This window comes from Triturus cristatus, chromosome 2_2 (assembly GCF_964204655.1).
Source record: "Triturus cristatus chromosome 2_2, aTriCri1.1, whole genome shotgun sequence".
Classification (NCBI taxonomy): Eukaryota; Metazoa; Chordata; class Amphibia; order Caudata; family Salamandridae; genus Triturus; species Triturus cristatus.
Genome location: NC_140582.1, coordinates 323,101,245 through 323,126,501, shown reverse-complemented (window position 1 = coordinate 323,126,501; position 25,257 = coordinate 323,101,245). Strand labels below are relative to the sequence as shown.

Below are 25,257 nucleotides of genomic sequence, written 5' to 3'. Positions count from 1 at the left end.
GTCTAGGTTTTCCCACACAAACCGTCCTGATAAAGGCATTAGACCCATAGGGGCAACCACTTGGCCGAAACATGTCGACCAGACCACTAGGTGTCGCAGATCAATAATTCATCTACATTACTCTGTTCTGTTCAAATAACAAAATATCTATCTGGAAGCTTTAATGTAGAGTAATAACAATCCACCCATAAATGCCTAATTACTTTTTTTGATTTTCGCAATAAATTCATCAGGCCTACTGCCTTTAACATAGCACTTCATAATAAACAGATCAGGCCTATAGCCATGATCCTTGGCCTGCCACCATAACCAACTCAGTCCTGCTGTATCAATTATAAGCTTTGCCACTGTCCAAAAAGTGCAATACAAGCATTATTTTTAGTGGAAGCACACAAATTCAACCCGATCAAATCCTGTATACTCAAGGGAACCAACGTGTGGGTGGATCCTAGGCCTCTCTTTCAGTAGTACTCAGATAGCTCTTTTTCGTTGATCACATAAGGTCAGACAACAGCTGTACTGTCAGGCCAGGCCTACAAATCTTTATAGGTTAGTTTAGCACTGGGCATCCCATACTGCCCTCAAACACAAAACTGTACTGTTCCATCTGTGCTGCTGCCAGAGAATACAAATACCATAAATTATCAAGGTATCTAAGGCACTTTAAAAGCATCACAACACCATGTGTGTTCCCTGAAAATTAAAGCTTGAGCAGTGTGCTGCTGCTGGCTCAGACAGCTGGATAAATTAACCAAATAATCAAAGCTGTGTGGAGTGCAAGCATTTTTTTCTGATAAAGCAGACAATATCTGCCCTATGAAAACATGTACTCTTCGTTACCAACATGTGGGCGGACCCAAAGTCCCTCTCTGTAGTACTCCTTAAATCTCTTTTTTAGGTTAAATACATTATGTCTGCTGACAGCTGTTCTTCCAATCTAGTCCTAAAAAGTATATATATACTTAGACTTGCAAAAGACTTAGGGGAAGATTCATCAAAATGTCATGCAAACCAGCGCAGAAAGACACTTTGCTGCGTGACAGGGAAAGGGCAGGAATGTGCCATATCTATCAATATATGGCACATACCTGCTCTCTCCTTGCGCTGGCGCACTTTTGGCTGCCGAGTGCCAATGCAGGCACCCTTGCACCATGGTGCAAGTGTGCCTGCGTTGCAGGCAGGATTGTTTTTGTGCAGGATGGGGCACCTTCCTGCACAAAAACAATCTTTTTAGGCTGTTTCCTCTTTCTGTGTGTGCTGCAGAGTACAGCAGATTTAGAAAGAGGAGAAATAAAGATATTTTCCACATTACACCTCCCTTATCGAGGCTTAGCCTTTTGAAGCATTCTCATGGCTGCCACTCATGGTAAAACTGGGAATGCACCAAAATCTATGGGTACATGCGTTGGAACACCCATGCTCCACCCATGGAGTGCCTCCCTTGGGCAGAGTAACTCTGTTTTGCTTTACTCCAGATTTACCAAGTCACACAGGACGACACAAACCCTTTGATAAATATGACCCTTAGCGTCGGCCTATCAAGAACTTACAGTGGGTTTAAGCCTGTCCTTTACTTACTGCTTGTTGGTATTATTGTCACCCTCTTTGCATGCTTCTTATTTAATGGCTTTACTTGTCCTCCTTGTGTTTGTCCATCCCCTGGTGCACAGACGTTTTACTTGTGTTCTACCACTGCTCACTTTAAGGGAAGTACTTTGCTTGAAAAATAATTCAATGTTATTTCCACTTAATTTTCAACAGTATTATTTAATGGTGAATTTAGATTTTTGATAGCTGGATGGGAATGTATTTTTGTAAAAATGTACTTGGGATGGCCGGAGTCAGAACTGTCTTAAAATTAGTTCTGCCACTCATCACACCTCTCGAGGTCAATATATATTCCTGACTGGAGTTGAGGTTTTTGTCTGCCTGAGGACAATAGCCTGACCTCTGGGCACAGAAATTCAAGGTACTGTCACCAACTGGCCCGTGGCAGAGATTAGCTATCTGGGAAGGTTACAGTACAGGTAGCAGAACAAATGACAGCCTTGACGCTTTTGTTTGACTTGCTGATTTCAAAGGCAGCTGACAGGTTTTGCTGTCTTTTATTCCCAGAGCACTACTAGACTATTTTGCTCAAATCCCAACAGGAGAGAAAAACTGTTTTGACCCCAGGATATGGGACGAGAGCTTATCCAAATATTGATGTGGCTAGACACATGCCTGGAGCTTTTCCAGAGGAAAGGAGGGTTCAGCCATATTTAATTTAGGCTATTGGGAATTTGTACGGTAAAGCAAAGAGAAAATACTGCAAAAGCGGATAGGTATAGGGCATAAAGTAGACATGATTGTTTAGGAAAAATTCACCAATCTCTGGCTAGTGCTTGGGATAAGATTGCCTCCTCGCCAGCACCTCCTCGGAACATTCCCAGACCTGCAAAGACTTCCATCCAAATAAGAAGTTTCTGCTAAAATAAAAAAAAGACTTCTGACATTTCTGAAGGACAGAAGGACTTCTGACTATGCTGAAGAAAATGACTTAAGGACCCCTGAACCTGGGGCTGTGGCACTGATCAGAAATAGCTTTCCCAGCAAATGGAGGAAAGTGGCACATAGTAATTTTTTCTACCTCAAGAGTAACAGGATAAAAAGCCAAAAAGGCCACATTCAGGGCAGACATAAAAACAAGTTTGTCCTGATTGGATCTTTTTGTCACTCTTCAAATGGGTTCAGTAAATGTATCCAGCATTGGAGCGCCCTGAAAGCTTCCAACTTTTCCCAGCAGGAAGATTTTGAAAACCAAAAAGTGATTGAGTACATAGGAAAAAACCTTGAACTGGGGTGAGATGGTAAACCCATCTCATCAATCAAGCAACTTCGGCTGCTACACAATTAAACCTTGTCTCACCCTGAGCTGCTGCCACCAAAACCAGCTGACATAGGGCCTTATGTAGGTGGGCTTGCATTTACCACTTCATAAATACCGAATCATACCGATTCGGTATTTATGAAGTGGTAAATGCTATGTAGGTAATTGGTCGGTAAATATTACCGATTCGGAATAATTCGGTAATTACCGAATCGATATTTACCGATTCGGTAATGAGGCATACCTTCCCATTGGTGGGAAGGTATGCCTCATTACCGAATCGGTAAATACCGATTCGGTAATGGGGGAGCACATGCAAGGGTGGCAGGGTGTCACATTGAAACCCTGTTGCACCCCTGATTCGGCCATGTGTGCACATGTGGCACACATACATGCCCTGAGGGCATGTGTGTCTGCCACATTGCACACATCTACGGGCAAAATATTGCATTTACACACATATTCGTCATTTACCACCAACTATTAGTTGGTGGTAAATAACGAATCCCCACACACACCACACAGTCCCCCTACATCTGATTTCTGTATTCGGAATTTACCGAAGCGGTAAAATTACCGAATCGGTAATTTTACCGATTCGGTAATTTTACCGATTCGGTAAATTCCGAATACAGAAATTCTCCCCCTACATACCAAAAGCCAAAATACCGGTCGGTAACGGTATAATTACCGAAAATCGGCCGTTACCGACCGGTATTTGGCTACCTACATGAGGCCCTTAGTGAGAGCTTGACAATTACAAATCTGGCTTTGAGGGCCCCTTACCAGCCTCAGACTTGGACTTTGCCCTGCTGAAGTATTTTGATGTCTACATCAAAGACTTAGGCCCTGCTTTGGTTTGGTGGATGGAAACAAACATGACTGATTTCCAAACTGGTGTATTGCAGGTGCCTTGTATCCAACCGCACTTGTAATACAGTGGATGGAATATCTTTCACCTTTGTGACGGAGTACGCGTGTGCCAAATCCTATATGAGGCCCTTAGTCAGAAGGTGAAAACATTACCTAGAACAACCTCCTTGATGTAACTGACATTCACCCCATCAGTGTCGGCTTGAAATCACACCTTGGTACCGGCCAACAGTAAAGCTGTTGGTTTTCAATGGTGCTTTACATTCCTGAGCACTTTTTTCCTAAAAAAGATTCATATCCCTGTTTCACTATATCCAAATGTAATGAACTTAGTGTCTGGTTGCTCCATACATTGTTCTCTACCTTTCTAAATTAGTATGATAATATTAATGTATTATTTTCATCACTTTAAAATTGTGGTAGTGCTTGAACTCAACACACACTTCCTGCCTGCTGCTTTTTCTTTGGAAAAAATATTTGAAAACTATAACATTGTGCCAGAAAAACTGGTCAAAACTGGAAATATTTAAAGACTACTCAGGAAGGTAGCTGACTCCTCTCCCCTTTATATTGTTGGGACATTAATGACAAATGGTGCATTTTACCATACATTAGGGCAGTAACATTTGCACAAACATCTTGGGATTAAAATACAATTTAGCATAGAGATGTGAACACCTTGCATTTAGGTCCTCATTGCAAGTGGCCTGGATAATTTCCACCATTGCGAAACTCCTGGTTCTGCTGGGATCAGAATTACAAGTTATGCACACGTTATCCCACCAACCAGGTAATTCGTAGGACGTGATAAAGTTCGAATATTCTGCTCAATTTCAAGAGGTCAAACTTGCCATAATTTAACAGGGGAAAATGTCTAATAATTACTGGAACATGCCTATTTTGCTCAGGTAAGTACAAAAATTGTCACATTATGCCCCAAATCTTGTAAAAGGTGCTAATGGTTGCACCTGATAAATTCCGACTTTTGCAGTGTCAAATTTCATTAGGTGTGTTAAATATTATACACTTCACCGGGTCACTCTTAATGGAGACTTTAGAAGTAAACGACACATTGAACGCATAATATTCCAGCAACATTGGTCAAAACTGAAGATCACTTTACTTGGAGGGGTTCAGGGATTCTTCCCATCGGCCTTCTAGTAAATTTAGTAGAAAGAAACCTGTTAATAGTGGCCAAAATGTGGTAGCATATAAAGACCACTTTACGTGAGGGGGTGTTGCGTTCTACCCAAGGATGATTTGTTTTGGGAGGCACCAACGTAAATAGTAGATTTTATAGCAGACTAGTCCAGGAAAAATTGTTATGATTGTTTACAGTGGTGACTAAAGACAGTTTGCGATTTTCCACAATACCCCCATTAATACACATAGCTAGTTTCCGCAAAGCATCCTTTATCACTCTGCTTAGCAATCTCTCACAGTGGCCTCACTGTGCAGAATCGTGTAATTCCATAATGACCCAATAAGGAAATCCACTGGCAGGATCCACCATTTCCGAGTTGCAAATCAATAACTACATATATCCTTATGGGTCATGGGCAGATGAGTGAAGGATAAGTGTAGCTTCGCTCTCACTTTGAATTATGGGGAAAATATCCTACTCCACATTTCCATGACTGATCCAGGGGCTACAGAAAGGATAGACCGCTTCCACTCTTACCTTTAAATGGGCTATGTATTGATATTAAATTATTCCCACGTAGCCACCTCGGACCTGATAGGCAGTCAGCCAGTCCCACTATAGTAGGAACTGACCTGGGAGAGCCAAGAGACACCATTATAGAAGACCAAAGGTGCCAGAGTTCTGTTGGGTATGTTTGTTTGGTGTGTCTAATCAAACAGCAGAGGCCACAATTCCAGCAGGGTAAAATGAAAATTTAAGCAGGAAAAACAATCAATATACTTGGAGTTTCATACATTTTCAGTTAAATGTCCATAGTGTCCGAGTTATCACACTTTTGCAGTTTTCTTTAGGGCCCAGGCAGCACACCTTGCTGTTTTCCATAAAGCATGCAGTATATACACTTCACAAACTTTATAACATTCATTTTAGCACAGTGCATGCTCCTTGGCAGGCTGTGGGTAGTTGAACAGGGGCTTTCTGGGTAAAATCACTCTACTGGGGTCAAATGTTCTGTGGTGTTTACCCAACCCTGCATTCCACTGCCCAGTCTGCTCACAAAGGAGAAGGCATCAGCAATGGTAAGACAAGTGCAGTATGGCAGATTTGTGCTAACAGGCAGAAGGCAGAGATGAGCAGCAACAGTCTGTCTGTCTTTCTCTGTCTCATACTCTCCCAAGATGATCTGCTCATCAGCTGTCACTCGATGGCCCCTGCTCTTGACCACAGAAGGTCCTTCAGCAGGGAGCTTACAGATCCCTTTTACAGACAGCAACTTGCCGTTAAATATTATCTGGCTTTCATGTCTCAGATTCTGGGATCCTGAAACCTATGTGCTTCTTCTAGATAATCCCCCAGAAAGCAAGTGTCAGGGGTGCAGCTGAGATCCAAAACAGCCTCTCCAGCCTCCGATTGAAAAGAAAAGCCTAGTTGTAAAGATCATGTGGCAAGCAACACATGTTGGTGCTGTGAGTGACATGTTGCTCATGAGCTACACATTGGGGAGAACTCGTGTAAACCATCCACTGAAAGCTATGCTTTTCTGCCCTTCTAGATAATAACAGAAATATTTGTCTAAGCACTGTTAAGGTAGTCCCAAACCATCTAGCCAACTCTACACATACATACAGAGGTTCCAACAAATCAGACCAGTCTAAAAAAACAATGTATCTGGTACAGCTGTTGATAGCTGTAAAGGCTACAAAAAGATTATAATTAAACATTAGGAATACCTAAGAATTCATTTGAGCACTATACGCACAGCTTCTAATTGGGTTGATGGCCATAATCACAAAGTGCTTCTATATGATGGTCAGTGATATTAACAGGATGTGTAAGGTTGCCCCACTGGTGTCCCATAGGTGACGATCAGTAATATCTTAAATATGGGACATTTATAAAGAATGAATACTACTGGCACCAAGTCATCTCAAATTCTTATCAATACATGTGAAACAGTTTACTGCAATTTTTCATGAGGGATACGATGGCAGGCAGGACATTTGGTTATGAAAGCAGCTACCAAGCAAGAGTTGTCGCCATAACCTGGCTTAAAAGTGATAATGTTCACCTCCAGATGCCTTTATGGAGTGCATTAAGAGGCCAGCAGCCATCGGTGCCATAACGAGTAGGATCACAAAGGACGACATCACTTTCCTATCATAATGTAGGTCTTTGAGGAGTGCACATGGCTGTGGCATTTAATCACATCTTGTACAGGGGGTACCCCAGATTACAGATGGGCAGTAAAACATGATTGCTGCAGGCTAGCTGTGATCTGTGCTCTGCTTGTTGAATTTCCACCAGGTCTACATTTCACTACAGCCCTGTTTACAGAACATGTCACAAATAAGTCTTAATTGATCCGTACTGCCAAATTTCCAGAATCACCTCACCCGCAGCACGTATTCAAAGCCTATGCAGATGTTTTGAAATATTCTGAAGCTTAAATTTATGTTACCAACATTTTGTATCTTAAAATGCATAATTTGCCTCTTAAAACTTAATGGAGACAAAAAATAAATTACATTTAAGGTAGTTTCAAATATGTTATCAGTGATACTGGACCAACCTGATTTAAAATGCACTTGTTTCTTGATATCTTGGTGCTGACGTCCTTGTATAGTGAGTGGTCTTAAAATCCTACCAGGTTTTGAACAATGGCCCGGCCCTATATCGGTTGCTAAGTATACCTTAGGCTTCCGCCATTAAAAGATAACTACAAACCCTGTGATGGAGGTTTTATGATGTTGCAGGGGGCAGCTTGTTGATCTGTGGTGGCACGGGGAGTCTGGGTGAGCAAGATGCCCTGGCTGAGTCAGGGAGGATGCTGGCCTGTCTCTAAGCCTTATTGCGTTTTATCGAAAAAAACTTGAAGAATGAACTATAATACAGGCTATTTAAAAATGTAAAATCTTGCAAGGGGGTTAATGCTCCTAGTTGCAGCTGCTGACAGGTCTCGTCCACTTGCTCAGTTTCCCATGTATTTGGCTTAGAGACCCATTGGTTCTTTCTTATACTGTAATTAATCACGTAATCCCCGGTGGAAACTCCACGGTTGCACCAATGAAGGCATGAATTTTCATCAGCAGCTACAAGGCTTTTATCTGCAGCAGGGCCACAGTTGATTTAAGTGAGGAGGTAATTCAACATGCCCAAAACACCAGGTATATGCTGGGTACCCCAAACTCTTCTGAGGCAGTATCTCATGGCTGTAAATTAGAAAATGAAATATGAAAATATCAACTGATCTAAATATTGTGTCCTAAATGTCGTTTGCCAAAATATCAATTTATTGGGTGTAGAGTTTCTAATATTAACTTCAAATGGGCGATATTTTTGTTAACAGTATTTAGGACACTATGTATATCACACAACATTGTCACAACAATGTTCAGGTCCTACACCTTCTCTTAGCTTGTTGAATTTATATTTGTGCTCAAGAGAGCCCATCTGGCTGGAGATGAGACGCTGCGCCCAGTTATTACCTAATACATTCTTTGTAGTAGTGTAGAAAGCAGTCCCTGTTTGTGGTCAGCTCAGCTCGACTTCAAACTTTCTCTATGTGTCTTGCCTGGTTCTGGGCAAGGCATGGAGCAACATATGTATGTTGTTTTTCATTCACTTTTGAAAGTTGGAGGGGGGGATGGTTGGAGGCTTGAGGGTGGCATGATCATCCATAGACCCCCAGAAGGTGGACCAGAAGGGTAATGTGTGCTCTGCCTGGAGCTCAAGGAGTGCTTCAGATTTAGATATTTGCTAATTCCCTGCCATTTGATGGAGCTGGAATGAATGCTAGGGAGTTCAAAAGCTGAAAGCGGCTAGTCTCCTCTGGACATCATAGGCAATGTTGCTCATCAGGTTGTCCACAAAAACTCTCACATGAAACAAGCATTGGCAAAGCCAATAGATCTCGTGTATGAGAGCCATTAATTTTGTCAATCTTTTGAAGCCATGCTGTACAGCACCGCGGATGCTTTGCACTGTGGCTAAAACTAATTTTAAAAAGATTAATTACACTGCCAGACCTTTATTTACACACTTTTTTTCAGTGCATTATTGCTGAATGCCTCACAGTCCTATTTCCATTAATATTATTCTTAGCCATGCTGCACAGCATCCACACTGCTATACAGCATGGCTACAAATCATTGCTAAAGTCAGCAATTGCCAGGCTGTACAGCATGGAAAATAGTCAAATGGCAGAGCCATTTGTCTCACAGACAAGACCTACAGGCTTTGCTAATGCTTGTTAGGTTTAGGCACAACACCCCTGTGATTCTGAGCACACTTAATCTCCTCGTGTAAAAAATATGACATTTAGCAAAAAATCCTATCACATAAAGACAGTAATTGCGCCCGTGTCTTGGTGAGAATACATTTGGAAGCAGATAACATCTGTTGTCTCAATAAAAGCAGAAAACATTTTTTGTCACACTTGACATCCATTCCAAAGGTGAAAAGTGCTCCTTTGAAGTGCCTGCGGCATAGTAAAACATAGATACAAAGAACAAGAGGTTCAAAAAGGACGACAAGGAAGAAGGAAAAATAAAAGCAGTACCTCAATCACAACACAATCAGCGGAAGGGCAGTAAACAAGCTGAAGCAATCAGTACTTGGTTCATGCTGCAGCCGAACTAAGAGGAAGTGAAGCCTGCACATGCTGGCCAATTGGAAGGTAGCAAATAAGAGTGGCAATAAAGCCACTGAATACGGAGCTATGGGTAGGCTGCAAGCCCCTTGTTGTATACAATATCTATGGCAAGCGAGAGCGTATGAAGCCTATGCGCTGTTGCAGGCAAGAATTAGAAAGGGACAGTGAGCTTAATGTGCAACAAAGGAAAGACATATGGTTGGTGGATCCAATTAATCTTCCATTCCAGTTGAGCTAAGCAGATAATATCATTTAATTGTAACACAGGCTTCATTTCTATGTGCATTCCCATTGTCTCGTGTCACAACATCTTCTAGATGTTCCCTATCATTATCTAAAATCAGCAGAAGCCATTTTTGAGGCAGGTCATATTAATGCATTGTCAGCATTCTGCTACTGAAAAGTAGAACTGTGTATGCTACACTGTGTATTGCAATTGTAATTGTGTTTTTTTCCTATTATCTGAACTGTGGTGTACATCACATTGACGGTCTGACCATTTACGGTTAATTGATTTTTCTTATTCCTGTAAGTTAAAGTGACTGGAAGACAAAGTACTAATACTTTGAAACTGATTAACACAACACACATCACAGGCTTTTTGAAGACTGGCTTGTTGGTGCTGGCGAGGTTGGATCACAGTGGCGACCATGTCTGATCCAGGCAAAGGTTTCACAGTTTTAACAAATATGTTTTGAGCACAGAACATTAATAACACACTGAACATGTTTTCTGATATGAACATAGCAACTGCATTTAAGTGGGTACATTCTTAGATGAATGAATGAAAACCTTACAAAGTGCAAAACAGTTGCTAAAGGGCTTCATGGCACTAGAGACTGACAGAGAAAGATGAGTGGCCTTCATTGGAAAGATGTGTATTGAGAGACGTTCTATACAGTTGAAAAAAAATCTTTTTGTAGATGGGAGAGGAGCATTCCATAGAGTGGTTGCCACAATGATTAAGGCTTGACCACCCAATCTGGCTCTAGCAAAGCAAGGTATGGTAAACTGTGGGTATCTGCTGGACCTAGGAGAGTAAGACGAAGAGTATGTGGGTAACAACTGCTGGAAAAAGGATGGGCCATGTTTGTAAAAGCTTTTTGACGGGGACACAGCTCCTTGAATTGAATTCCCTTTTCAACTGGGAGCCAGTGAAGGGTTCAAAGGACTTCAGAGCGTTTATAAAACTTCCCTACATTATACGCTAGCTTAGCCACCATGTTTTGGACAAGTTGCAGCCTTTGTAATGATGTGTAGGAATGTCCACGTAGCAGGTGTTAGCATAGTCTAATCTGGAGTTGATGGCTATATTCACCAGTAGGGCTCTATGATGAGAGGGCTGCACAACATCATTTTAGTAAGAATTTGTATCAGGAATACACAGGAAGAAGTCACTGCATTAATATGGGATGTTGAAGTGAGAGCCGTATCGAGCCAGAAATGTAAGATTTTAACCTTTTCAACTGTGCCGTTCACAAATTGGAGGTCCAACGGACTTGAGATAAGGCATTGTTATGATCAAGCATCAGTACTTCAATTTTAAACATGTTGAGTCTCAATAAGTTGCCGTTCATCCACCACAGAGTGGCCGAAATGCACCCCATCAGTGCTTTTTGGATCTTCTCTTTGACCTGGACGACAAGTAGAAGGTCCAGCTGGCTGAGCCATGGATAGAAAACAGCTTCAATAATAGATCCTGCCCAGTTGCTTCGAGGATCTGCGCCAAGTTAGCTAGGAGAGCAATGTTTATGTTCCAGATGCACATAGAAGCTAGAACTAATTCTCTATTTCTAGTGCATCCATTTTTATTTTACAACTATTGTTTAAGCCAACAGTGTAAATAAATCTTGTGTAGAAGACTCATCAGATGTTATATCAGCACACAGATGGCAGTATGAACGGGAAAGGATGTTGACAGTTCCGCCTTGATTACAAATGGCAATCAATTTCGATGGATCTGGTAGCGGTATTTACAAGGCCCATCAGATTTACACGTTTTTCATATGGAAATTTTAGCTGCTAAAAGCATCTTTGTGAAACTCTTGTGGCATGCATGTGGGATCTGGTGCAGAAATATTAACTCCCCTATGTTATTCTCCAAAAGCTTGTAATCCATGTTTTTCCTACACCCCAAAATTATCAGGCCACATCTAATGGTAATTCCTGGCGAGGGTTTTGAAAGAGATCTTAATGCACCGCTTGTGACGAGGACTTAAGTAGAATAACAATGTATTTAGCTTCTTTTAGTAGGTGCAGGAGATCATGCAAGACCTCAGGCCCAGGGCGGGAGAATTCAAGAATTGTATACTGTGATGGTAAATTTATAGTCTCCTACTGGAAAACCGCATCTTGTATTTATACATTTAAAATAACTTGGGGTTTGCTATAGTTTAATGGAGGATAAGCAAAGATTAATGGGGGTGGGTATAGTTGGTTTTCATCCCAAATGTAGGCAGACGGGCTACGTATTTGCATTTGCAGGTTGCAATTGAATTTGACCATTTGGTACACATTGTATGCGGTTCTGCAGAGGAATCTGAGCATTTGGGATATACGTTGCCAATGTTTTCTCTTTAATAAAGCTCAGGCACCCACGATTTGCTTATTGAGCGAAGGCTAAAGATAACCCAGCAGTTCGTAGAAGAAACCATTATGGAAAGCAACACTATTTTTCTGTCCGACTCTGAAATGAACAAAATCATTTTCGATAGGATTTGAAGTTTGAAGTTTCAGGAATAAACTAAGGATCATCTTTCTTTCTAATTTTCTAAAGCAAGAGTTTTATTCACTGTTATATTCAGATATTAAAAGTTGTGACTCAGAAAGATGTTACAGATGTGAAATTCGAAAGATTTGACAATGACACAAAATTGCACCAAAAGACACAATTCCGTACAAACCTAAATTACAGAATGAACCCTAGAGAAATGTGCACACAGTGGAGCTGAAAGCTATACCCGATAATAAGGCTGTGGTAGATAAAGGTAACTCGGTATTGTTAGCTAGGACTACTAAGTTATAAACCATTTTAAGAGTGAATCTGGACCTTCTGGGATATAGAACGAAAGTAGTTCCTATAAATGCATTCATTGCACATAACCCTAAATTAGCTGGTTGCCAATATTTTTGCAATTACTTTGACCTATCCATTTGTGAAAGAGACTGGACTATAAAAGGCAAAATCATTAAGTGCTTTACTCTGCTATATGGTGACAACGGTTACCCGCCTCATATCTCCTGGCCCTCTCCTTGCATTCTGAGAATATCTCCAGCATTTATTTGCTTACTCTCTCACTGGTTTTATAGTATTCAGCCAGGAGACAATGAGAAAGAACCCAGTTACAGAAGTTGTTTTAAGATCGATGAAGGGCTCAATTAGAAGACCCTCAACAACCTGTATGACGTAATATATTAGCATGAGGTAACATGGCTTTCCCAGGTAAGTATTTTGCCTCTGCCCACCACAGCATACAGCATGGGGCAGCCCACTTTACCTATTGTCTCCCTTCATTTCAAGTGACTGCACAAAGCCTGTGCACATTTTTCACGTTTGTTCACCTAAAAAATAGTTCTTTTCTCTTCAGTTCTAAAGCTAGTTTAAAGTGAGCTTTTGTATATTAATTATTTTTTAGGGTAACTTTTCTAGCTATTTATTTTTGCTGCCCTCTTTTTTAATATTTATGTTATAAAGTGTTTAAGTGACATTGAAATAGTGTAGCTGTCGGCTAATTAAATGCTTAAGCCTCCTTCGAAAATAATACTAATAATAACAGGCATTGGCAAAGCCAATGGGCTTCTCCTATGTAAGAGCTATTGGCTTAGTCAATGTCTTTTAGCCGTGTTGTAAAGCAGCACAGCTGCTGTTAAGCATAGCTTAAAGTTACTGGTGTGGCATAGCGAAGAGTGGTGTAGAGTGGTGTAGAGTGGAGTGGTGTAGAGTCGATTGAAGTGGCTGTATCATTTAGCGCAGTGGTGTATTGTAGAGAGCCGTAGAGTGGAGTGGTGTAGAGTAGAGTGGCGTACAGTATAGTGGAATAAAGTACAGTGTCACAGAATAGAGTAGCGTAAAGTAGTGTTGTTTAGAGTAGAGTGGCATTGACTGGAGTGGTGTAGAGTAGAGTGGTGTGGAGTAGAGTGGCATAGAGCTGAGTGGCATAGACTGGAGGGGTGTAGAGTAGAGTGGCATAAAGTAGAGTGGAGTGGAGTGGCATAGAGGAGTGTGGCGTAGAGTAGAGTGGCACAGAGTGGAGTGACCTAGAGTCCCATAGAGTGGTACTGTGGGGAGTGGAGTGACATGGACTGTCCTGGAGTGGAGTGGCATGGAGTAAAGTGTTGTACACTCGAGTGGAGTAGTGTGGAGTGGCATAGGATGACATAAAGTAGAGTGACAAAGTAGAGTGGCAAAGATTAGAGTGGGATAGAGTAAAGTAGAGCGGCGTAGAGTAGAGTGGCATAGATTTGAGAGGCGTACAGTAGAGTGGTGTACAGTACAGTGCCATGCAGAGGAGTGGCATAGAGTGGAGTGGTATAGAGTAGAGTAACATAGAGTAGAGTGGCGTACAGTAGGGTAATGTAGATTAGCATAGGGTAGGGTGGCATAGAGTGACAAAGAGTGGAATAGAGTGGTGTGGAGTAGAGTGGCATACAGTAAAGTGGCATAGAGTGGAGTGGAGTAGAGTACAATAGAGCAGAATGCGTAGTTTTGAGAGGAGTAGAGTGGTATAGAGTGGGGTGGACCAGAGTAGTGTGGTGTAGAGTAGAGTGGCATAGAGTAGACTGGTGTTGAGCGGCATAGAGTTTAGTGATATTAAGTAACGTAGAGTGGAATGGAGTGGTGTGGTGCGGTGTGAAGTAAAGTGACGTACAGTGAAGTGGAGTAAAGTGCAGAGGATTATAGTGGATTATAGTAGAGTAGCATGGAGTGGAGTGGCATAGACTGATGGATAGTGGCATTGTGTGAGGTGGAGTGGCATACACGAGTGGAGCGGTGTGGAGTGGAATGGAGTGGCATAGAGTGGCATAGAGCTGAGTGGCATAGATTACATTGCCGTAGAGTTGAGTGGCAGAGAGTTAAATAGCCTATAGGAGAATGCATAGGTGACGTAGAGTAGAGTGGCATAGAGTGGGTGTTGTAGAGCGGAGTACAGTGAATTGAAGTCTCATACGCCGACGACACGCAGCTGATCCTCTTCCTCACCAAAGACCCGGCCATCGCCAAATCCAACCTCCACGTGGGAATGAAGGCCGTCGCAGAATGGATGAAGACCAGCCGCCTGAAACTGATCTCGGACAAGACGGAGGTCCTCATCCTCGGCTCCACCCCCTCCGCATGGGACGACTCCTGGTGGCCGACCACGCTGGGAGCTGCCCCGACACCCATAAACCACGCACGCAATCTGGGGTTCATCCTGGACACAACACTCGCCATGACCCAGCAAGTCAATGCCGTCTCCTCCTCCTGCTTCAACACCCTCTGAATGCTCCGCATGATCTACAAATGGATCCTCACTCAAACTAAGAGAACGGTCACCCAGGCACTCGTTAGCAGCAGGCTGGACAATGGCAACGCCCTCTACGCAGGAACCACGGCCACACTCCAGAAGAGACTCCAGCGCATACAGAACGCCTCCACACGCCTCATCCTCGGACTTCCCCGCCACAGCCACATCACCACCCACCTACGAGACCTGCATTGGTTCCCAGTCAACAGGAGGATCACTTTCAAACTCCTAACCCACGCACACAAAGCTCTACACAATGCCGGACCAGCATACCTCAGCGAACGACTGTCCTTCTACACCCCGAACCGCCAGCTGTGCTCCGCCGACCTCGCCCTCGCCACCGTCCCACGCATCCACCGAACGACCACCGGCGGCAGATCCTTCTCCCACCTCGGCACAAAGACATGGAATACCCTCCCCGCCCACCTACGTCACACCCAGGACCTGCTGACCTTCAGGAGATGCCTCAAGACATGGCTGTTTGACCAGTAGCTGCCTCCCCCCCTCCCCTTAGCACCTTGAGACTCTCACGGGTGAGTAGCGCACTCTACAAATGTGTTGATTGATTGATTGATTGATAGAGTAGTGTGTAGTAGAGTAGCATGGAAAAGAGCAGAATGGTGTAGAGTTGCGTAGAATAGAGTGGAGTAGTGTATTGTGGAGAGGCATGGAGTGGCATCGAGTAGAGTGGCATAAAATAGACTGGTGTATAGTAAAGTGAAATAGAGTGGTGTAGAGTAGAGTGTTGTAGAGTAGATTAGTGTAGAGTAGAGTAATGTAGAGTGGCATTGTGTGGAGTGGCATAGAGTAGAATTAAGTCGCATAGATTGGAGTAGAGGGGCGTGAAGTGGCATGCAAAGGCATGGAGTGGTGTGGCATAGAGTGGGCTGGGTTAGAGTGGTGTAGAGTGGTACGGAATAGAGAGGTGTAGATTTGATTGGCATAGAGTGGGGTGAAACCAAGTAGAGTGGTGTGGTGCAGAGTGGCATAGAGTGGAGTGGTATAGAAAAGAGTGGCATAGAGTAGAGTGGCATGGTGTAAAATGCAGTAGCATAGAGTAGCATGGAGTGGCATAGAATAGAGTGGTGTAGAGTAAATTGCCCTAGAGTTGAGTGGGGTAGAGTGGTGTGGGGTAGCGTGGCATGAAGTAGAGTGGAGTGGCATGACCTAGAGTGGTGTAGAGTAGAATGGTGTAGAGTAGAGTGGCATACAGTAGAGTGGCTTAAAGTAGAATGAAGAGGCGTAGAGTGGAGTGGGGTAGAGTGGAGTGGAGTGGTATAGAGTGGAGTACAGTGACATAGAGGGGTGTAGAGCGTCATAGAGTAGACAGGAATAGAGTGGAGTAGCGTAGAGTGGCATAGAGTAGTACTGTTGTAGGTGTAAGTAACTAAAGCATCAATAGAGACAGCTGATAGGGTGAAAGCAGCATAAATAAGAAGCTGTATGTCTGCATTAAAAGTAGAATACCCCAACGCACATTCAGCAATAATACCAAAACGCTTATAAAATAAATTAAATGTGTGTTGCAAAATGACGAGAAAGAACAAAGACGAGGAAAAATGTGTACATGGTCCACGCTTCAGGCAGGAGCTAACACAAGAAAGGAAGGGAAGCCTACAAGACCTGTGCAATCTAAAGATTGCGAATGAGTAGCAATGAAACAACTAATGGTATGCTCAGTTCAGTTTGTAAGCCCACTTAATTATAAACAATGAATCAGATGTACTAACATTTTGTGTCATGGTCGCACGCACCGCTTTTGTGGCACAGCAATGAAGCAAAATGATGCTAGTAGACATTTACAAAGCCAAGGAAAGGGCGATTTGGGCCCACTTGTGTAGCTGTGTAGAAAAAAATGTAACGCAACGCAGCAGCTTGAAATGTGCATTGTCTGGGTGACGTTCCATTGGTGAAACATAGGCGTTCCCATGCATCCATTCATGGATTTCATGCAATCCCAGACTTACAAAGATTTGTAAAACCTGGGATTGTGTGAAATCACTACGCCTCCCAGAGGATGACGTAAAGCAACTCCTGCCTCCTAATCCTACTCAATTTATCAGCGGCATTTGATACAGTGAATCATCAAGCTTTACTTGACACTCAAGTACTGTACTGCTATCAAGGGCAAAGTCCTGAGATGGTTTATGTCCTACCTGTTGACTGAGTGTGAGTGTTTGATTGGTTCTGATGCTCCGTCCATCACCACCCCCTTTTGTACCGCTTTGTTCGCCATAAATTGGCAGGGTATGCTCAGACGTGAGTCCCTTGCTCACTTTGCCACTGGATTCAAGCAAGCCCGGCTGAAAACGGCTGAAATGCCAGAAACCGGTCCTAGGAAGCTTGTTTCCGGTCCAGGGAAGGCATGGCTTGGCAGTTCGGGCTGGACTGTTCCCATGAGGCACAGGGTCAGACTGATTTGCATATGGCCATGTCTGAACTGGGGTGGCAGAGTGGGCTAAAGAACGGTGATGGATCAAACCCAGATCTGTTGACTGGGTGCGAGTGTTTTATTGGTTCTGATGCTCCGTCCATCACCACCCCCTTTTGTACCGCTTTGTTCGCCATAAGTTGGCAGGGTATGCTCAGACGTGAGTCCCTTGCTCACTTTGCCATTGGATTCAAGCAAGACTGGCTGAAGACGGCTGAAATGCCAGAAACCGGTCCTAGGAAGCTTGTTTCCGGTCCAGGGAAGGCATGGCTTGGCAGTTCGGGCTGGACTGTTCCCATGAGGCACAGGGTCAGACTGATTTGCATATGGCCATGTCTGAACTGGGGTGGCAGAGTGGGCTAAAGAACGGTGATGGATCAAACCCAGATCTGTTGACTGGGTGTGAGTGTTTGATTTGTTCTGATGCTCCGTCCATCACCACCCCCTTTTGTACTGCTTTGTTCGCCATAAGTTGGCAGGGTATGCTCAGACGTGAGTCCCTTGCTCACTTTGCCACTGGATTCAAGCAAGCCTGGCTGAAGACGGCTGAAATGCCAGAAACCGGTCCTAGGAAGCTTGTTTCCGGTCCAGGGAAGGTATGGCTTGGCAGTTCGGGCTGGACTGTTCCGATGAGGCACAGGGTCAGACTGATTTGCATATGGCCATGTCTGAACTGGGGTGGCAGAGTGGGCTAAAGAACGGTGATGGATCAAACCTAGATCTGTTGACTGGGTGTGAGTGTTTGGTTGGTTCTGATGCTCCGTCCATCACCACCCCCTTTTGTACCGTTATGTCCTACCTGTAACATTGTTCCAAACAAGTAAAAATCAACAGTTGACTGTCGAAGCCTTCTCCAGTTCCACAAGGTATACATCAAGGCTTTATACTCTCTCCAGCCCTATTTAATCTCGTGATGGAACCCCTCACAGCTATTCTGAACCAAGCAGGGGTCAAATAGCACCTATATGCTGATGACACACAACTCTGCTACAAAATAACATCACTTAGAGACATCGGTCATCTAAACTCACCTGACAGCCAAAACCTGGAACAACCTCCCCCTGCAACTCAAGATCGCACCATCCCTCCAACAATTCATATGAGACCTAAAGACCTGGCTGTTTGAGTAACCACCTCCATGCAGCGGTAAACAGCCCCAGTGCCTCAAGACCCTCAAGGGAGATTTGCCGCAGTCAACAAATTACTGATAGATTGATTGATTGATTGATGTATTGATTGATTGATTGATTGATTGATTGATTGAACGCCAAACTAAAAAAGATACAAACCTGGTTAAACACCAATCACCTAAACCTGAACCCCAACAAGAATAAACTACAACTTCTCTCTTCAAAAAATAAACCTTTACCTATCCATGATTGGCTGAAAAATGTGTACTCACTAAACTGTTCTGTCTCACTTTCTAACTCTATAAAGTCCTTAGGTATCACCCTGGACAAAAACATGTAAATAAAGGAACACATCAACAACTCAGCCAAAGGAGCACTCTACACACTAAAACCTCTAAAGAAAATCAGAGTGTTTATTTCCCCTGATGAGCTTAAGGTGGTAGTTCAATCACTAGTCCTCTTGAAACTTGACTGCGGCAATGCCATCTTCACTGGAACTACAAAAAGTCACCTTGCGCCCCTAAGAGCAACCCTCAATGAGGCTGCTAGACTTCTCCCAGGAATCAAACGGTTTGATCACATCTCACCTGCCCTCAAGAGTCTCAGTTGGCTTCCCATTGAAGGAAGAGGCATCTTGAAGACAGCGTGTATCACTCACAAAGGCCTTCATACAAAGAACCCCAGATACCTAGAAGCCAAACTATTGAGAGCAGGAGGAGGCCAGGCACTAAGAAGCTCCATCTCACTCCTACTTATACCTCCAAAGCTGAAGAATTCATCCCAGGCACACCCTTTCTCAGGAATTGCTCCTAGAATTTGGAACCCACTCACTAAGGATCTTTGCTGAAACCCCTCCTTTTCCTGCTTCAAACAAGCCCTCGAATCTCTACTGCTTAACAACTACTTCAACACGCTCACAAACTGAGTTAATGTATTCTCAAAGATGCAACCCTCATCAACAGGATCCCTCGATGCGGTCGCCTGACTCGCTCAGTCTCTTATCTGTCACTAACGCAGTTACCTTTTTTTTAAATTAACTTTATATATTCAATTTGATTAACACATAGCCCTGGAGTGCATTCCAAACACAGCATTCATTGATAGTATAAGCTTAAACACGTTTGTTACAATCCCAGCCTTTGGACATGGCATAAACAGTCCCGTGAGAATCCCCCACATTTGTGCCAACCATTTAATGCCTTTCCCCTTCGGAGCTCGTGTTGTAGACACCCCCTCGCCCCACCGAGGGTGCTTCATGGACTTGCCTGTGGCTTCTCAACCAGTAAGTCATGGCAGAGTTCCCTCCATGCCCTTAAATCTTCCTCTAGTTTCTAGTCTCTACGACACACTTTCATACGTACCTCCTCATCTAGTGTCCACTCACGCACATCTCTCAGCCATGCCGTGACCTTCAGCGCCCGCACTCCCATCCCATTTGCATCTGCCCTCATGGCCTTATACAACAGTGAAATGAGGTGCCTACCAGCTCCGCTTGATGCAGTTATCTTAATGCGAATCATATACTTTTGTGACTGATTTGACTACCTTATTGATGTATTGTTCTATACTCTTTGTAAACTGTTTTGCCCACATCAATCCTCGCATGTAGTTCGAGTAAGCTTAATTACATAACATGTTTAGCGCCTTGATACCTTCGGATCAAGCTAGTGCTATATGAAACTCAACAACAAATAAATAAGGAGAAAAATCCTTTTTTCTCCTCGTTATTTCTTCTTTCTATGGGTGCTGAAATTTGCAGCACCCATAGAAAGAGGAAAATGCCGCCAGAGATTGTTTTTGCGCTGGGAGGTATCCTTGCCTGAAGTGCGCCAGCGCTTTTGAGAGAGCAGAAGTGCGCCATATCTTAGTACGATTGGCGCATTTCTGATCTCTCCCTTTCATGCAATGCAGATGCAGCTCAGCAAGTTGCCTTGCTGCACTTTGTTGTGTGAAAGAATAGTAAATCTGACCCAATATGTCTAGCAGCACAGCGCAGGCGCTCTGTAGACGAGACATAAAAATGCAAGGCAAAACTGAAAGACTTTTTGTTTGAAAAACATCACTCGTCATGCATCTGCACGTATAAGGGAAAGCATACTTTATATTTTTGTGGCGTATAAAAAAATAACAATATAAACTAAAAAGAATGAACCATTGGGCCAGCTTGGAAATTCCAGATCTATAAGATTAGCCAGTGCTGCTTTTTATGCAGTGGCCGGCACTAAAGACAAAAAACTAACACGGCACCTGCTGGAGCGTGAGCGCAATGCAATGTGGTCTTCTGGCTGGAGAACCAGTTCTCCAGTATTGTTTGTGGAGAGCAGGTCATGCTATTGTTAACGCTCCCAGTGCCTAGCAGCAGGTTTCATGATGTGAAGATTGGTTTGTTTAGGGCTCGTGCTCAATAGGAGAGAATGTGCTGAAAGGCGAGGTGGGGAGACTTCCCCAGTGACAGCAACTCCCTGTAGAAACTATGCAGAGGCGCGAGCCTCACTCAAGAGAGTGAGCAGGTGTTGCGACGTCTGGAGAATTTCCGTTGAAACCCGTGACGCATCTCGGTACATTAGATCAAGGTACGCTTCTTTTACCCATGGTATTGTGTGACATGTGCATGCCACTCCTACTTTGCCGTATTATATAGTATGGGCGGTTTCAGCTTAAATACTGTGATGTGCTACAGTAAAGCATGCTTTGCTGTGGCGCGAAATTGGCCGAGTTAGTTTGTGTGGCATGTGTGGTATTACACGGTATGCCAATGCACAATATGGAATGTTTAGTATTTCATGCTATGGTCTGCAATGTTACAGTACGGTAGAGGAAGTACAGTTGCACTATGCTATGGTATGGTGTATAGCAGTACATTGTGGTATATCATAATGTCTTATGGTGACTTATTGTTATGATTTGTTATATGTTATTATGTTATGTCATGTTATTCTGTGGTTTGTTGTGTTACGATACTTTCGGTTACTTTCTGTTACAGAATGGCATGGTATCCTTTTGTTGGCTGGGCTGTGGTTTAAGTTGAATAACATGCCGGCTGGCTGTGGAATGCCTTCAGTGGGCATTGAAATGCCTTCAGTTTGCATCTGTCCTGTAGAAAGCAGTGGCGTAACGAAACTTGAGACCCCCCCCCCCCCCCGCCCCTTCCCCCCGCAGGGTACTGGAGGAGCCCCCTCCGGACTTAATATGGGGCTTTCCGGCCGAAGTGCGGACCTTAGGGCCCTCCCCCCCCCCCCCCCACCCCCCTCCGCACGCGGGGCCTTCAGGGCCCGTGTTACGCCCCTGGTAGAAAGGGTGACTAAGTTGGCTGGCCGTTATCAAGAGAGTATATTAGAAAGCAGAAGGATGTGAGGAGATTAAAGAAAGTCTTGGCTAATGGACAGAGCTGTAGGGCTCTTGGTGCGTTCCATGAAGAACAGGCACTGTGGAGATGTGGTGCTTGGTAGCTTCAGGACGCGATTCATGTCAATCTTTTCCTGTAAAAAGCTGCACTACATAAATACGTAAATAACTAATCCCAGCTGCTCCTGCTGCACCCCCTGATTCTTGCTGTAGCGTCATCGCACCACGAGGTGCCATGCAAGGGTCCCACAGCAGAGGCATTATATGACTGTTGGTCTTTGTGACAGAGGCGTAGCTAACACTGGTTCAGTAGGTGTAGTGGCACCGGGACCCAGAGCCCTGAAGAGCCCATTCAACCCTGTTCATTGCTGTATTTTATTTACCCCAACAGCAGTTAAAGGGGGCATTTATTTGCTTGCACCAGGGCTCATGGCATCCTTTCTACACTGTTGCGTTCTAAGCCCCCATCTGTCTTGGTGTCAATGCGCTAGTCGTGCGACTCACGCTCCCTCTCCATCTATCCTCCTGCACCAGGATTGGATTGGGATTAAAAATCGGCCCGGGCACGCAAAAAAAAAGTGACCCACATTTGCATATTGCCTTTCAGCAAAACACTGCTTCGGCAAAAGTTTTATTAAAAAAGGTGGGGGGAGGGGCGTTAAAGAATATGCACGGATTAGCAAGTTTACACTGGTGAAACACGCCTGAAAACAAGTGAGGCCACTTCTGCTCAGGCCCCCTGCACCTGCTCGATATGCAAACATTAATGGGCCGGCCCAGTGAGAGAAAGGGAGTGACTCCCCTACTGATGATAAAAGGAAGGTAATTGACGCCCATCTGCCTCCAGAAAGGGCCACTTAGGCACCCACAGGGCCGCTGGCAGCATCGAGCAACGCAGAAACCGCCCAAACCGGCCCCCCAGGCTGCTCAAAAAAGCAGCCTACAGCTCGAATTCGGATACCAGCCCCTCGGGCATTGCCCAAGTGCCCCCGCTACCAATCCAATGCTGTCCAGCACCCTGTGTGGGAGTCTACGAGGACAACTTTCCACTGCTCAGTGCTGGGGCTCACTCTCTACAGCCAGCCATCATCAATTAGCCGGAATGCTACACCCTTTAATAAGACCTCCTCTGTCTCCTACCCCCAAAATGGTAGGAGATCTGAACAAGGGATGCATTTGCACTAGGAGTTTGTAGTGGCACTGTACTTATTAGTTAGTTCCTGCACCATTTTGTTCCAAGCACAGGAAATAAACGTATTCAAGTGCATTACTTTACAGGAATAGGGCATAAACCTTTATCCAATATCTTTACTCTGTTATGGATTATTTGCTATTACTGAATATACACCAGGAGTTTGGCTTTGTGCAGATTCCCGGTTCTGTAGGTTGTGGGTCCTTTGACTGCAAGTCATATGCCTGAGCCCAGCTATGCCTATTGACTCTCAGTTGGGGCAGACTCAGTCATATTCATTCATCCACCTGAAGTCACAGACACGCCCACATTCATTCACCCTACAAGGAGGGGATCCCAATGCAAAGCCCTTTGGAAGTCTTTACAACAGATCTTTTCTATCCTGACCGGACTCAGGTCACTTACCCTTAGATGAACCAGTCATCTCCAAAGCGGATAGGAAGTGAAAAACCTCTGTCCAGCCCCAGTGCTGGGCTTTAAGTTGTCTGGGACCTGCTGGTGCTCAGCACTGGCAGTTCTAAAGAGCAGGTGCTGAGACAAGTCCCTATCGGGATCTCCATTTTTGCCCTCACCTTCGGGTAGAAAACAAATCTTAGCTTTTTAGCTCCACTGCCTTTGATGTAACTTCAAAGAGACTCGTTATAGTTCTTTCAGTCTCATTATATCAGAAATGAAGCATTTTCAATATTGTATACAATGAAGCCATAGTTGTTGCTTATTTAGTTTATGCAATTAACAAACATTGGCAAAGCCAATAGTCCTGGCTTGTTGTAGGTTTAATTTTACTTGTTGTATTATATATCAGGATGAAATAACAGAAACAGCAAATTACCAGTCGGGTGACACACTATGTTAAGCATAGATTTTTAGCGTACTTTTTCAGCCACACCCTAATTATATCAGCCATGCTCCTTAGAGAGACCCCCTAATTTTTTCATCCCACTTAAAGCCCTACAAGAGCACATCCTCAAAGCAATAACGACTTGCCACGTTTGTATAGAAGGTCAAGTCATGAACGCCCCTGCCCCATATTTACTTCCCTCCAACTGTAACATGGCGTCTTCTCTCCTGACCTTTTACATTCCACATTCCCCCTTACCTTCCCACCAGTTTACAATCCACCATCTCACATCAATCAACTCCATACAAACAAACGCAGTCATTGTGAGGGATTGATTAGGGTGCTTCTTGGCCTTCATAGAAAGGAGATTTCAGATGATGGGGATGGCCTAGGTTCAATTCCTGTCACTGCTATTAAGGACCTCTGAGCATACCTGATGTAACTTTCTGCCTGCCTGCTACAACTTTGTTACCATTTGCATCTAGTACTTCCTTTTCTTGCCAATTTACATTTATTTCAAACTCTTTCTGACAGTCTTTCCAGATCAAGATAGTTTACTTTGTTGTGTACATACACTAATGTCAGAAATTCAAAGTTGGGCAATAATAAACAAAAAGATTACACATACACACGTTTACCACGCATCTCAAGGTATGCACATTTTGCTGAGAAACCAGCGGGATCCCAAAACCAAAGCCAGAACCCACTTACTCCTGCCTTCTCTCCACTTCTTGTTAGCTTCTAGCTAACAAGAAGTGGGGACATGCTCTCTTTTTGGTAGATGCTCTTTTTGGTAGATTCTACCACTTAACGATCTGTAAAATTATAATAGATATAGCAGTTCTTACAAGGGAAGAATTTATTGTTTTTGGAAAGCTTCAAGCAATACATTGTCTCTATGGCTTCCACGCCATTAGAGTTTGCTATGGCAGTTTATTGTCAGTAAGGTTGGACTATTTTGCTATAACCACCTCTTTCAGCCTCATAATCCTGCCTATGTATATCTCCGATTTGGCCACTTGATCTTCCATGGTGAAACACGCCATTCCATCTCTAAAGCGCACCTCTCAAACAATTCTGACTACTCTGTCATCCAGTTTTGTGCCATATACTTCATGCATTTTTCAGTATCAGCTATTAAATACTATTCTTCAAACAGAATCCACACAGTCTTTTTTATGCTGTCCAAAGCCACAACTTTTTTATTGACATCCTTGACTTGACTGAGCTCCACATAGGTGCAGCAGCATTAGTGACATCTTCACTGAAATATGCAT

The 25,257-nt window shown here is 43.7% G+C and overlaps 1 protein-coding gene across 3 annotated transcripts in view; it reads left to right on the top strand.

The window, feature by feature from the left end:
- SGMS2 (sphingomyelin synthase 2) overlaps positions 1–25,257 on the top strand; it is a 270,340-nt gene that overhangs the window by 108,476 nt on the left and 136,607 nt on the right. The window contains exon 1 of one of the 3 annotated variants that reach the window (XM_085641393.1): positions 21,037–21,175. The exons of the other annotated variants lie outside the window; for them this stretch is intronic. The gene's annotated coding sequence lies outside the window, so the exon portion shown is untranslated. Of the gene's footprint in view, positions 1–21,036; positions 21,176–25,257 lie in introns of those variants that run through there. 3 annotated transcript variants of the gene reach the window in all.